We start from the raw sequence: 16,771 nt of genomic DNA on the forward strand, positions 1-16,771 counted from the left end.
AAAAGAAATGGCACAGGAAAACGTCCTCCTGATTGTATAGTGGGCAACAGTCAGGTTGGTATCCGATTGGTGACCGGGGCGTCTTCAGACACGTCCTCGCTGGTCATCGGGACTCAGTTCGAAACGGGACTCATCACTTAAGACAATTATCTTTCAGTCGCAGTGGCTGGCTGTTTCATTTATAACGGATACCAAAAATGAATCCTTGCGATTGTCATCTTGCAATGTTTAAATTTACTGCAATCCCAGTCTTTGATTTTTAACTTTCCTACGAGTTCAGTCTTCGATTTTCAATTTTTCTGTCATTTTTCGACCTTAATTTTGGAATTTCTTGCTATCTGTCATGTTTAATTTTTAAATTTCCCACCATTCGCCATCTTTAATCTTTAAATATCCCGCCATCCACTAGGTATAATTTTAAATTTTCCGCCAACGTGGCATCATTGAAAAAGGAGTGCCGGCCGCGGTGGCCGAGCGGTTCTAGGCGCTACAGTCTAGAACTGCGCGACCGCTACGGTCGCAGGTTCGAATCCTGCCTCGGACATGGATGTGTGTGATGTTCTTAGCTTAGTTAGGTTTAAGTAGTTCTATGCTCTAGGGGACTGATGACCTCAGAAGTGAAGTGCCATAGTGCTCAGAGCCGTTTGAACCATTTTGAAAAAGGGGTATTGCTTGTGACGTTACCTTGATGACGTCATAAATCCTTTGTGTGTGACTGGAGAAGCCCCGGGCAGCCTTGTGATACCAATTTGACTGTCGTCCATCTTACGGCGCGACAACCAGGATAGTTTGGGGTTCCATTTCTTTTCGTGACAGCTCCCATTTGGTCATTATCCGCAGCACACTTACATAACAGCGGTACGTCGACGATATTCCGCATCCCGTTTTTTTTTGCCATTCATGGCAAGCCATTCTGGTCTTACATTTCAGCAAGATGGCCTGCCTGCACACGGTGAGAGTTTCTACTGCTCGTGTTCGTGCTTCACAAATCCTGCCTTGGCCAGCACGATCGCCGCATTTCTCTCTAATTGAGAATATTTCGAGCGTTATGAGGACAGTCTTCCAGCCGTCTTAGAATCTTGACGATATACCTACTCAGTTGGACAGAATGTGGTACGATATCCATCAGGAGGACATCCAGCAACATTATCAACCAATGCTAAGCCGAATACCTGTTTGCATAAGGGCCACAGGTGGACAAACGCGTTGTTGAGTTGCTGAATTTGTGAAGCCCTTTGTCTTGAACAAATCATCCAATTTTTATGAAACTGTCTTCATTTTTTTCTCTGTACTTGCACAGCACATCGACCGAGTTCCGTCCCACTCGGATAATTCCTTCGTGGTGTGTATTACTTTTTTTTTTGTCTTAGAGTGTATCACGGCAGTCAAAAATTCTGTTGTGCGCATCCGTATGCACATTGTATAGATGTTCCTACTGTAAATTACACTAATGAAAAATCTGTCACATTAATTCGAGCCTACATGTCTATGTCTTCCGCGTGTTATTGTGACTACAATGATATGTAGAGGTCACATTCCTGACGTTACTGAACAACATAACGACGCCGCAATAGGTGATGATTTTATCCTACAATATGGCAATACTTTTCCACGCTTCATTCGTCTTAATGGCCGTTTAACTTCAACTGGAAACAATCCACTTTAGAAAATAGCCAGCTCGATTTACCGGCGTGAATACCACAGAATACGTTCAGGATGCTATCTTGAGTAGCATTTCCGTTCGCTGTAATCTTCATACTACGGAATGAGGTGATTCAGTGATAAAGGCATTGGACTTGAATTCAGCCGATAGTGGGGTTTAGATCTCTCTCTCAGCATCCAGATAAGGGTTTTCCGTAGTTTCTCTAAAATGATTTAGCTGACTGCCTGTACCGTTGATTTGAAAAATGTCTGTTTTCTTTTGTAATGCTGCTTTACTTATGCATGTACTTCACAAGTAAAGGCTGAAGATATCTCTTGCGTCCAAGCATATTTCCTTGATAACAAGAATAAAAATGATCACATATATAGGGCGATTCCAAAGTCATGTCCCATAGGACGATTTTGGTGCTAGCGGAGACAGCGAAAACTATAACGAGAGAGAAATGATTACTCACGTGCAGTGCGTAGTACCACATGGCCGTTTGACTGCGTGTCAGTTGATTAACGTAGTCCAACGACAGGGTATTAATGTGTTAATTAATGTTGACACTAAACATGTTTACATCTCCTGTCAAGTAACACGTTCCATACCACTTCGATATAAGAATGGTTAACATGATCCATGGAAAGTGTGACTAACTAGCTAACTCTGTCCATTTCTCCCTCCCTCCGCTCACTGTCCATCTCCTCCTCCCCCTATTCCCTCAATCCCTTTTCCCCCTCTCTTGCCCATCTCCTCCTCACTCCTCTCTCTATACATCTCCTTCTCTCCCTCTACACCTGTTCGTCTCCTCGTCCCCCGTCTCTGTCTGTTCATCACCCCGTTATCAACCCAACATCCATCCCAATGGGAGGTTGGTGGTTTTTACCGCCACAGTATTTCTTTCCAAATAGTAATATGTGTATCAATATCGGCTGAAATCGATCCAGATTGTTAGGAGAAGACAGTAGATATGTACATATGTGACATATATTTCTCACATATGTCTGATTCTCTGCTGATTTACAACACGTGACTAAATACAAGAAATGAGTACCAACAGCTCATTTTCGAATATTTACATGTCGCCCATTCTCATCAACACCCTCAGCCCTAGTGGTTTTGTGGAATGTCACTCCTACATTCACAACCCAACACATTTGGATGAAAATATTCTAGGTGTTTCTGATCTATGCTTCAGAGTCACCACCTTCTCATTTCCGCCACCGTGGAAAATTCAGTAGTGCATCTATAGGGAACCTGGACCACTTTGTTTACAAGTGGAAAAATTTAATTTGTTTTCATTTGTGATGTTACAAGCCAAAGCCCAATGGTCTGTGACCACATTGTGATGACGACCCAAGCAATGTTTCTTTTTCAATGATGTGAAGTTGGTGAAAAATTGAGTGATTATACCTGGTAGAAGGTGGGATATTGAAAGATTGAAGATGGCGGATGGTGGCAAATTAAAAGATTAAAGATGACAGATGGCAGTAAATTTAAAAATTAAAGATGAAAAACGGCAAGAAAATTAAAAATCAAAAACAGCACTGGGAGAAAAGTTAAAAATCCAAGATGGGGATGGTAGAAAATTTAAACACTGGCAGTAATTTTATTATGGCATCCATTGAAAATTAAACAGCTGATCACAGCGGTTTAAAATGCAAGATGTTGCCGCTAGGAAAATTTAAAACAATATTTTAAGCTTCCATTAAAATGAACAACTAATCACAGAGCATTATTTTTACCAGACATTGAAACAAAACGAAGTGGCATTGTCAAGAAAATTTAAAAAAATTTGCGTCCCTGAAAAATTACACTGTCAGTCGCAGCGGCATATATTTTTATCCAAAACGAAATAGCTAGTTAGTATGTAGTCCATCATATTCAAACGTATCCAATTATACACCAATATTTCCACAAATTTATTCTTCCCTTTCAGCTGAACTGGGTACCACGTTAAAATGTATTCTATTAGTTATTAAACAAATCTCTCGTACACACACACCTGTATTTTTGTTCAAAAATATTCTCTTTAAAGTATTCACAAGGTTAGCACATAAAATTGTATCTCATCAGTAAATTATCTCTCTCTTCTTGTTTTATACATCACAAAACACGTTTATGTCAAATGCCGAACTGCCTCGTCAGTAAAGTTCAGTTACAGATCAGTGGTCCACGTGCTAGTCAAGTGAAGGATACGATCCTTGCCTAAGTCTGTTCTTAAACAGTTCAGAATCCTAGAATTGCACATATGGAGTAAACATCAATTACTGTTCACTGCTCCAGTTTACATGCTGATTATCACAGTAAAATCTATTACATATGGAGGGGAGAAAACGAAGCAAACAATAACACTCTATATATAAATCTTATTACAAGAAGGTACATTCTTTTATTCAAGAAAAGGTCCATTCCGCTCATTCGCGTCGAATGGGAAATCTTGCAAGTATCTGTCACACCACCACTGACCCAGCAATTTCACATTTAACTTAAAGGTCATTGGTTTGTATCGCTCGACATACAGGGGCTGCCCTTGTCTTCACTATTATCCACATCATGTTCTAGCAGTTCACTTCACTTTCTCCATACTCTTCACGAGGACACGTGACTCCGACGAAATAACTGAGTGTATACAATTTTGCGTCATTTACCATGACACAGCAGTTGAGCCAATAGTATGATGCTGATGGTTTTCCACAAACCGTTTCGCTGGAGCTATACCCACCTCGAAGCAAGGCGTTGTCCCAACCTAGAATGAAACCGCCAGAAGGAACCACACTACTTTCATCCAAAACGCGGGTTCCTTCGGAAAAAAGCACACTCATGCTCATAAATTAAGGATAATGCTAATACATGGTGAAACAACGCTCTGGTGGGTGGTTTGCGGGTTCAAATCACCTCGGGGTATGACAATGCGGTGCATTTGACCTGCGGTCGTCGCACGGTGGCGCTGGCAGCAGTCCACATATGTCGAGGTGCGTTGGTGCACGTCAGAGTACGGTGCAGCGAGTAAGTGTGCAAACGTTTTCAGACGTGCTAAGGGTGACTGTGTGTTGAAAATGGCTCAAAGAACCCATACTGATGACATTATGAGGGTTAGAATACTAGGGCGACTGGAGGCTGGTCAAACACAGCAGGTCGCAGCACGGGCCCTCCGTGTGCCACAAAGTGTGATCTTAAGATTATGGCAACGATTCCAGCAGACAGGAAACTTGTCCAGGTGCTACAGTACGAGATGTCCCCAGTGTACAACACCAGGTTATGTTCGCGGACGAGTCCAGGTATAGTCTGAACAGTGATTCTCGCCGGGTTTTCATCTGGCGTGAACCAGGAACCAGATACCAACCCATTAATGTCCTTGAAAGGGACCTGTATGGAGGTCGTGGTTTGAAGGTGTGGGGTGGGATTATGATTGGTGCACGTACACCCCTGAATGTCTTCGAAAGAAGAACTGTAACAGGTCAGGTGTATCGGGGCGTCATTTTGTACCAGTATGTCCGCCTTTTCTAGGGTGCAGTGGGTCCCACCTTCCTCCTAATATCTCCTGCGTGACGCACGGCACCACCGAGTTGCCATCGTGGACGAGCACCTTGGAACAGGAGATATCAGGCGAATGGAGTTGCCTGCTTATTCTCCAGACCTAAACCCCATCTAGCACGTCTGTGATGCTCTCGGTCGACGTATCACTGTACGTCATCAAAACCCTACGACACTTCAGGAGCTCCGACAGGCACTGGTGCAAGAATGGGAGGCTATACCACAGCAGCTGCTCGAACACCTGATCCAAAGTATGCCAACCCGTTGTGCGGCCTGTGTACGTGTGCATGGTGATAGTATCCCACACTAATAGCGGGGTACATGTGCGGGAAACAGTGGCATCTTGTAGCACACGGTTTTCTCAACTTATCACCAATATCGTGGACTCACACATCTGTGTCGTGTGTGTTCCCTATGCGCCTATGCTATTAGCGCCAGTTTTGTGTAGTGCCACGTTGTGTGGCACCACATTCTGTAGTTATCCTTAATTTATGAACATGAGTGTAAATCGTATGTGGTGCAGAATCAAGAGGACACTCTACACCATCCTGGAAAGAAAGGATACACAACAATTAACAATATAATGCTACAAAAAAATTCACTGTTTGCTTGAATTACAACGAGTAATCGAGAAGCGAAATATAAACTGTATTTGCTGTAATGGTATGAACTGCATTTTAGACTTTTTTTTAACTCAACGGCGAACACATAATGTAGAGAAACAACAGCGCCGAAGCAGAATCAGTGACTCGCTATGTACTTGTAACTGTTTTTTTAAGCCTATTTGTTCCTGTTCAGTCGATAGTTACCGATATGTTCTGACAATTTAGGTATTCTTCTGACAGGTTCAGACTGTTCCAACAAGCTGAAGGCATGAATGAACAAGTAAATACCGCAGCAATTACCAAGCTTGTCATGTTTCACCAACCCGACAACATTAAGTGTGTACTTTTTCAGACAGAGAAGCCACGAGAAGCTGTGGCTTGTTCCAACAAGCAAAAACGCTTTGCCAGCGAGTTCACGCTTGCTGATGCCTGTCCTGATAAACATCACGCGTTTCATGTTACCACGTTACGCTGGGACGCGACCCAAACGCACTAGCTAAAAAGCGTGAGCCATGTAACACAGTGAATTGATTTGTGTAAACATCAAGCACCATTTCGTCAAGCATTAGTCAAGCCATTACCCTACATGTATAGTATATTTATTGTTAATTTATTGTGTTAAATAACGTAGCACACGTAACCCCTCCTGTAGCTGGCTGTAGCTCTCTCATCTGAAAGCCACCGTCGGGCAATTAGTTATACAACGTCAGTACTGTTGATGTATAAAAAGTCTCTAGAGCTCCAGTTCACTCCTAACATATATATCCTTACCGAAACAAACAGCATTATATTTCATTTTACGATAGACCCTAACCAATGTGTATTTGATCAAAATGTCGACATTTCACATACATTTGTACTAAAAAGAGCAATACTTCAAAATTAAGTCAGTGACGGCCCTTAACGAGGCATCCGCAGACATCTTGCAGACAGTTTGTTTGCAGGCCTATGTTTGCTAGAAACGCTTTTCTGCTTTATAATTTCATTTGTGTCAGTTTTGTGATTTTAATTACGTTACTTCCTGTATATACAGTGTGTTTGCAAACGAATATAGGGGTTTTAACGCTTTATAATATTTATTATATTAACCTTACAGTTATAAATGGTATGTCAAATGAAACAGCAACTCAAACAGTTTTACCAAGAACCTCATAAATGTTCAATGTGAGTACCATTTGTCACACGACACACATCAAGTCTATAGCCGAGTTTTTCCCAAATGCTATTAAGTGTGTCTTCAGTTATTGTAGCAACAGCTGCTTCAATCCAGTTTCTTAATTCAGAGAGGTCTGCTCGTAGCGGAGGCACGTACCCACGATCCTTGATGAAGCCCCAAAGGAATAAATCGCATGGCGTTAGGTCGGGTGAACGTGGAAGCCATGCAAAGCAAGCCCTGTCATTGGGCCCCTTGCGGCCTATGCAGCACTTGGGTACAACCAATGGCATACTTCGCTATGCCAGTGAGATGGCGCGCCATTTTGCTGGAAAATGAAGGTCTCTGACTCATCTTCTTCCAACTGAGGGAAGAGTCATTGCTCTAGTGTATCATGGTAAGAAGTCCCGGTTACAGTAGGTGCACCAAAAAAGAAAGGCCCATAAACTTCCCGCCGGGATACGGCACAAAAGACAGTCACTTCAGGGGAATCTCGTTGCATTTGTACCACATCATGAGGATTTTCTGAGCCCCAGATGCGCACATTGTGAGTGTTAACATGTCCACTAAGGTGAAAGGTCGATCCATCACTGAAGACAACATGATCCAGAAAATCTTCATCGTCACCAACATTTAGTTTGTGATGTTGGCACGTAATATAGGGTCTGCCGGCTTTAGAGCCTGTAATAGCTGTAAACGGTAAGGACGTAGTTGTGCGGGTTTTCTCAAAACAATCCAAACAGTCGACAGAGGAACTTGTAATTCACGACTAGCCTTCCGGATTGATTTCTTTGGGCTACGAGTGAACGACTCTCTCACTCGCTCCACAGTCTCTTCACTAACTCTTGGTCGTCCTGTGTTCTTCCCTTTACAAAGGCAGCCGGTATCTTCAAATTGATGATACCATCTATAAATGTTATTATCACTTGGAGGATCACAACCGAACTTTAGCCGGAATGCACGTTGCACAGTAACTATAGATTCGGTCTTTGCAAACTGCAAAACACAAAACGCTTTCTGTTCACTGGTCGCCATCTTCACTACAACCACTGTCTAGCGAACTGCGGCGGAAACATCGCGCGCTGCGCATGCGCACTAGTGTGAAACACAGTTGTTTAAGTTGCTCTCTGATTTGACATACCATTTATAGCTGTAAGTTTAATGTAATAAATATTGTCTGCGTGTGTTGGGGCTTATGGGCGCTCAACGTCGAGGTCATCAGCGCCCTGACACACATTAAATAGAACGAATGTGGATAGACCTAATAAAACTAAAAACACACGCAAAGAAAGCAGGAAAAGAAGGAAAATGCCACATAAGAAAGTAGAACGTACGGAAAGGGAAAACGTAGCAACAAGAATGCCACAATAAATTGTCATTGGCTGGCCACTTACATAAAATATGGGCGAGCTTGTCACACAGTGATCAAATTAAGATACTCTCCCTAAAATCTTTGTAAAAGCATTTGACATGGCACAGAACTTTAAAACTTTAACCACATTCGTCCGAGTGTGGCCTAAAAGAGATGGAAGGTCCGCTGGCAAGTCAGCCGCGGCCCGCTGGTCAGAAAATAAAACGCAGTCCAATAAAACGTGGCGCACAGTGACCTGGACGCCATAAGCACGCTCCAATGTGTAATAAATATTATAAAGCGTTAAAACCCCGATATTCATTTATAAACACCTTGTACATAAGATGTAATCATCATTTACAAAGCTTCTTAATGTTCTGTAGCTATTGTTAATAGAGAGAGTTATACAACACGTGGTTCTTATAATTATGATAGAATGTTTAGGGCTACCGTTGCTCATAAGAAAAGATATCTCTCCTACAGACAAGCAAGTTCCAACAAAGGATATAAATACACCCATTTCGTTAAACCTGTGTAATATAAAACTGGCAGACCATTCTTAAGAGATAATGTCAGTACATCAGCATGGGGGGGAGAGGGGGGGGGACGCATTTCGGACCATAATCCAACTGTGGCTAATGCTGGACACAAAAAGTCTCGCCAGATTTTGTCAGAGGAGAAGGGCCAATTCAAGAAGCATGCATTTCAGCTTCCCATCAGACGTATTTTTCAACACTTTCAGGGACTGAGACAACAATTCGCAAAGTGGAGAAGAAGACAAACCAAGGCAAAGAAGTTAAAGCAAAAGAAAACATGTACATATAAAAGCATGAATTGGAGACACTGGAGGAGAAGAAGATGAGTACGATGTGGAAGGTGATGATAATGATGACAATAATGAAAAAGTAGTAGAAGAAGAAAGGGACGATTACAGTCAGGAAGCTAACGTTCACATCTGGAAGATAGTCTCCAAAATTTCGACAGCGGATATCGAAATGTCCACTGAAATGATCTGAATGAATTTGGAGAGTGACTAGTTTTCTTGCTAGTTTTGAAAGCAGTAGGCAATAATTCACATGACAGTGAAGTAATATGTACTGAAGAAAAATTTCGAGAGGCGTCGATTATTGCTTGAAGTTTATGATTGCTGCAGAAAATTTTAAATTGAAAGACTCAGTTACTGAATGTTCATGTATAAAACCTATTCTTTGCAATAGATGATAGTCAAAAAAGTGCTGAAGATGAATAAAAATACGAATTAAATTTGTTTCTACTGTGTGACAGCATAAGATGTAGAACGATTTGTGCTCTGATCTTAGTGTAAAGATATTTAATATTACTTATTGTATGAAAACATAAAAAAAAATTGTAGTAGAATTTTATCTAGAGTATTTTTTCCCTTTCATTCGATGTGTGATACTTATAATATTAACACTTCATTCAAGTAAACGATACAAAGATATATATATATATATATATATATATATATATATATATATATATATATTTGATACAAATGTTAGTAGAGCTTAAAACAGAGAGAGAGACGAAATTTACTGATAAGACCGAATTTTCTGTGTTAACGCTGGTTAAAGAGATTGTTTTGAAAACAGTGCAGAAAAATCAGCTGTGTGTATGTGCATGTGTGTGTGTGTGCATGTGTGTGTGTGTGTGTGTGTGTGTGTGTGTGCTTGCTTAGGAAAACTCCACTAAAATTTTAAAATTTGACCAACAATAGCGTTTCCAACTTTTAAGCGCTTTGACTGGCTGAATATTTTTCCTCAGAGTGACATCTTGTATTTTTTTTAACTTCCCGCCCACTACCATCCTACATATTAAGCGCATCATACAAAAACGAGTTCATTTTTTTATCACTTTGATGAAGAGACCATCAGCCCTATAGCACAACATATATATACATAATATCAATGATTGGAAAACAGATGTTAATTGTAACTCAGAGGCAGTATGCAAAGGCATAATGAGTAACTTCTATATTGCATTTATTTTTGTGAGAAACAAATGATGTATTAGGAAGCTGAGACTTGCTCTTCCGGCTACTCATTTTTGTTGTATATTGGATGTATTAGGAGATACGTGTTTTCCTTTCTGTGTAATATCTGATTTATCGAACAATAATAATTTTATTCATGAATAGTGGTGTCTGTAGGTTTTTTATTTTTATTTTATTGTATTGTGCAACTAGGATCATGTAACAACTTCAATTCCTCTTCTTTCCTCGTTCTTTTCTATGCTTTCAATGCTCTTTCATCTTCTTCCCATGTTGCCTTTTCCTTTCTTATGTCGATGTTGTTCCCGATTTCTTATTTCTTAAGCACTGAAAACCTTCTAAATTTAATATTTTATTTCTAAGAAAGATTTCTGTCTGCTATTTATGATTCTTTGATGTTGTTTCTTTCTAGATCTTCCCCTATTTCTATTAACCTTTCTATTGTCGGTTTCTCCTTCCAGAAATACAGGAATATTTGTCTCGTGAGCCTTTCCTCATTATTTGGTAGAGGTGTCCGAAAAAGTTTAATCTTCTGTTAGTCATTACTTCAGATGTTTTCTCAATATTTTTGTAGATCTCATGATTCTTCTCGTTTTGCGGCCATATGAAGTATGTGTTACATCCATTATTTTTCTAACTATCCATCTTTCAAGTACCTCAATTCTGTCCTTCTTATAGTTCACTGATAGGCATCCAGATCCATATAAACATTATGGTTGTACCTATGTGGTTTAATGTTATAGTTTTGCTCTTCTAGGTATTGGTTTCTTGTTGCAAATATTCTTTGACAAACCACATGCTCTGTACATTTTGTTAACTCTCATACCTACTGTTGTACAATTTCTCCGAGACATTTGAATTTACTTACTCGCTGTAGTTTACCTACTTGTGTTTCTATGGATTTTGGTGCTTTTTTATGTTTGGCATGCATTTTGTTTCTTTCAGCTGAAATTTAGAGACTAGTTCTATTTGATATTTCTTCCAAAAGATTTATTTGAATATGTGCGTCTCTCAAATTTTCTGAATGTATTGCAAATTCGTCTGCAAAAGCCACGCAGTTTAATTCAATTTATTTCCCTTCCTAGAATTCTTGATTCAACTATGTAATTCTTTAGCTCCACTATCTACGACGTTTTTGCTTGCATAAAATGCAGTTCCAAACACTGGCATATTTTCCATTATTCTTATTGCTAGTTTCCCTTTCTAAACTCTGTAATGTTGTGTCAGATACATTCTGATCTAAGAATCTGGTTTCCTGCACTGTTGTAAGTTGTATATAGTTCTGTAGAAATAATTCCAATTCCTTCTGTCTCCCAATTTTCAGAGAAAAATTTACGTTTAATGAAGTACTTCTTCTTGAACTCAAACTTGGAAGGCTTTGCAGTATAGCCCACATCTTCATCACTGCAAATATTGAGACTCCTCAGAACCCTAGATCCCAATGCATTACAAGCTGTGATGGTGGATTCCTCATCAGTGTTACCACCTGGGATACTGCATCCATTCTGGCAACTTCACAATTTTCGATTTAAAGTTGTAAATTGTAGACAGTAGGAAATCTAGGGTCATCCTTGAACTCCCAAAATCAAGTTGTTAGCCTAAGACCAAGTTGTTAGCATGAAATATTAGTGATTCAGTCCCCTCTAACATGTGGAACATGATGTTGGGAGCATCGCCACTAACATGTAGAACTATCGTACTCTCTGACCATTTTAGCCTTGGACGAAAGACTGCCTCTTTTGCCAGTTGAAGTCTATCTTCTCCTTCTTCTCTGCCGTTGCGGTGTTCACCATAGCACTAGCAAGGGGGTCTTGTATAGTACTATTAGCATGGCCAGCTGAACCAATATTTTCTTAAGATGTGTTACTCCTCTATAGCTCCTCCTTTATCCTAGCTTGTGACTGGCAACCTTGGAAAAGGAAAGAAGTTGGTGGAGTTGGTGTCTGCAGTTATTGTAGAAACCTTTTGTTACTACCAGATTAATTGTATTCGACGGTATTATACTTTTCAGGTAGATGTATTAGGAAGTAGTGCGCACATTATTTGAAGGCAGAACGATAGATTGCTTATCGCAATGTCGAACCTGCAGGTATATTTTTACGAACTCCGAATTGATATTCATTACCAATTTTTACGTGAAAGCCAGTATAGCATTTTCAAGATCAGCGAACCTTCAAACAATATGATGCTCATTAGCCACCAGGGCCTGATACATTAGAAGGTCATGAAATGCGATGGCTTAAAAATTTAAACGACTTTCTTCAGAACGATAGAATGTTTGCTTGTACCTCGATGTGTGCAATATTACTAAACACATACTGCCAACGCATTTGTAGCGCGTCTTTCTCCGAGGCAAATCTTTATTCGTTCACTGCACATTTTATCAAAAATGAGATATTTCCCTAATTTTTATCTCACACAAAGGAAAGATACCTTTCAATATTTTAAATTTACCACCAGTGCCATCTTGTAATTTTTAAATTTCTCACCGACGTGAAGTCATTGAAAAAGACGTGTGACTCGTGATGCCACAAATCTAAACAAATTAAGACTTTTTGAGTTACGAAAAAGTTGTGCAGTTTCCCCACAGATATAATACTAATTTATAATACTTCAGAACCAAAAGAACGGCCGCAAGACGAAACAAGTTGGATACAAAAAACAGTAGTGCAGTAGAAGGTGGTATTCTTCCGTAAAAGAAGTATACTAATATCAAACGTAAGCATCGATTTGACAAAGAAATATCTGTCAAAGTACGTGTCGATAACAGTATCATATGAACTGTGGGAGTGCAGGGAAAAAAGAGAATCTACGTGCATCAGATGTGATTTCACGAAAGAATGCTGAATATTAGATGTAATGATAAGACAAGAAAGAAGGTTGTCCTGTGGAGAACCTGCGAGGAAAGAATTATGTGGAAAAACACTGACTAGAGGAAATGACAGAACAAAAGGACACACTAGAAGGGACCGTGGAGGGCAGAAGTGTAAGTGAAGTGAGAGATTGAAATTTATCGAACAAATAATTCAGGATGTTAGGTTGGCACAGGAGAGAAAATCGTGATGCGTAGTATGAAACTAATCAGAAGACTGATGACGCTCTGTCCCCCAGCCCCTATTTTTCAAAGAAACAAAAATGATTTTTCCAACAAATTTACGGCAGTATATAAATAATAATTCACTGTTAAACTGTTACTAATAGATGCCGTACGGTCACTGATGCACGTTACTAATCCTACTCATTTATATCACACCGAACTTTTTTTTTTTTTTTTTTTTTTGTGCTGAACCTCGTCTCTACCGCGCACAAGTAGGCGTTCCAGCTTTCAAACCGGGTGGCAGACGATAGGGTTTTCAAAAACATTTTCATTAAATTTTCATACAATTTAGACGTAAGATATTTGCTAAGTAAGTATTATCATATGCTTTAACTTCCTGTTACACTGATTTATGAATCTGATAAAGTTACTTCCCTAGTTTACAAATCATCAGAACCATGGAACTGGAGGACGATTAGAAAATTTTGCTATTAACAGAGCTACGTAAGTAAAAAAGGCTGATTACGGCCACTGTGCATGTTGTAGCAAAGTAGTAAATCCAAAATCTGATGAAACATTCCTCATAAATAGAGGGAAAAAAAGTTATGTGAATGGGTCCAGAACATTCCATGTTAGAGCTCATTTTCTACTTCTTTTCATAATCATGTCAGTCAAGGAAAACATTCAGCAACAGAAAGTACCAGCATTACATGAAACATTTTCTTACTTGAAATGTTCAGAATACCATCTTAGGGATCATGTGACTTTAAGCCTATTGCCCGCAACTGGTGAAGGCCTAGAAGGACGAGAAAACCTCAACTGGAGGAGGAACTTCTTCGTGCAGTTGACAACAACCCTAACGTAAGCGGAAGACATTTAGCCGCAACAAGAAATATTGACCACATGACTGTCTGGAGAGTGGTACACGAGAACCTGCTATATTCGTACCACATATAGTATGTGCAGGCACTGTTGGCAGATGATTTTCTTGCACGGGTACACTTCTGTGAATTGTTTATTCAGCAATGTGTTAAACCTCGCTGTGGTGCAGATATGATGTTCACGAAAGAAGCTTCATTTCAACGCGATCATATTGTAAATTTTCATAATCAGCACGAATAGGCTGTGGAGAATCCTCACGAAATTTTCGAATTAAGTCATCAAAACCGATTTTTTATCATCATTTGGACCGACATTGTTGGTTATTGTTTCTTAGGGCCTGATATTCTTCCACCCAGGCTCAACGGGGAAACCCTACAATGCTGTCATAGAGAATACTCTGCCTGTTCCGCTGACACATGTGCCTTTACAGAGCGTCAAAACATGTAGTTCATGCACGACGGAACTCATCCTCATTTCAGAATCAACGCTTGTGGCTTCCTAGAAAGCAGATTCCGTGACAGACAAATAGGTAAAGATGGACCAATCCTTGGCCTCCATGCACTCCGGTCCTAAACCTACTCGACGCATCTGGAATTCAGTGCGAAGACGGGTTTACGCATGAATCCTAGCTAACCGAAGACTTTTGAACATTTCACTTAGAAATGTACTTCATAATTATGCTGAAACGTTCTTTTCCTGTGTGTCTCTAATGATTAATGCGCTGGAGAGTTGGGGAAACTGAGCTGTAACGTGGCAATAAGCGATTGTGAACCCGTGTGCACATAATAACATATTTTCTTCCTCTCCGTGTGAGGAATGTTTCCTGAAAGTTTCGCCATACCCTTCTGTTATATCCTGTAGAGGCGCTTTATCTGACGCTTGGTTATGTTTTACATTAGCACTCGTACCAACTCTACATCTCATTTTCCTGCATTTCACAACTGCTTCCTAATGCTATAGTATTCGATTACGACTCTACGTTAAGAGCAATCATGGCATCCCGTTTTCGCGGATTTCAATCCAGTTTAACATGCGCTTTGAGAATCGCTCGTGTATTTTCAATATCATTTCACTGAACTACACAGGGCTCATGGAGGAAACCTATATTTCAAAAGATCACTTGCTCAGCGAACTCTGAAGGAAAACTAGAGAGAGAGAAAAAAAGGTTGCCAGCACATATCAGACCTATATTGGTAGGAGCTGTAAGGATAGCATCACACAAGTTACAAAATGTGCCTTCATCCATTCATTAACATATTATTCTCAATAGATCATTATTATCTGTTGTATAACCATTACTTGCGGTAAGAGAGTTTCGAATAAACCTCGAAATCTATATAACTAAAAATGGTTGTTTCTTTGTTTGTCTTCTAAGCGGTCATAACCATTCGTCCTCTTACCATGAAAGTTTAGGGATTTGTCTTCTGTACACACGCGGATGGTTCCAACTTCCCCTCACCCCCCCCCCCCCCCTCTCCCGGAAAGAGTACGACTAATAGTTCAGGAGATATGACGTTATATACGATGAGATACCACAACGCCACATTTATAAATCCACTGTTCGAGTATGAGGACACTTAGCGACTGCCAACAAACTTTATTTCATTTATAATTTCAAACAGGTAAAAAATTTTTTATCCCTTACATCCTCCACAGAATGATAACAGGAGAAAATGCTAGCGCTTACTACATTTTCGCTGTACGTACCGTAAAACTGCCGCATCAGGCATGACCTTTCACTTGTATTACTTAGTTACTGCTAACTCCATTCTGGAACATACACTGATCAAAGGAAACATTATGACAACTGTACACCACAAGATTGGGTGCCGCCTGGTGGGGTTGCGCGCACGTGATGCCGTAACAAAAGTACGTAAGCGGAGCAGACAAGGACGGGAAAACACCCTAGCCAAGATGTGTACCGCAATTGGGCAAATCCATTGATAAGAGACTTTGACAAAGAGTAGATTATTATTACGCAGAACCTGTGAAGGAATATCTCGAAAACGGCTAAGCTGATCGAATGTTCGGGTGCTACTGTCATGAGCATCTACGGGAAGAGGTAGGAGGACAGTGAAAGTATCACTATGTGCTAAATAGTTGGACAACCACAATCCTTCACAGAACGTGTGGATAGAGGGCTTTTCCGCTGTGTGAAGTAGGATTGGTGGTGATCTGTGGCATCTCTGTCGAAAGAACACAATCCTGGGGTACGCACAAGTGTTTCGGAGCACACCGTTCATCCTACAGTGATGAACATGGGGTTCCGCAACAGATACCCTATGTGCTTACACGTTGTCCAAACGACACGGGGCTCGGGACCATCGGGATTCTACCATCAATCAGTGGAAACGTGTCGGCTGTTAGCGTAATTCACATTTTTGCTGCATTATGTCGGTGGTCGTCTCCACAAACGTCGTAATTACATACGACCTTTGATAGTAATCGAAGATACGCTGACAACTGCGAACCACCCGCATCCCTTCATGTTTTATGTCTTCCCCGACGGCTGTGTCACTTTTCAGCAGTGTAATTGTCCCTGTCTCGGAG

Source organism: Schistocerca serialis, chromosome 4 (assembly GCF_023864345.2).
Source record: "Schistocerca serialis cubense isolate TAMUIC-IGC-003099 chromosome 4, iqSchSeri2.2, whole genome shotgun sequence".
NCBI lineage: Eukaryota > Metazoa > Arthropoda > Insecta > Orthoptera > Acrididae > Schistocerca > Schistocerca serialis.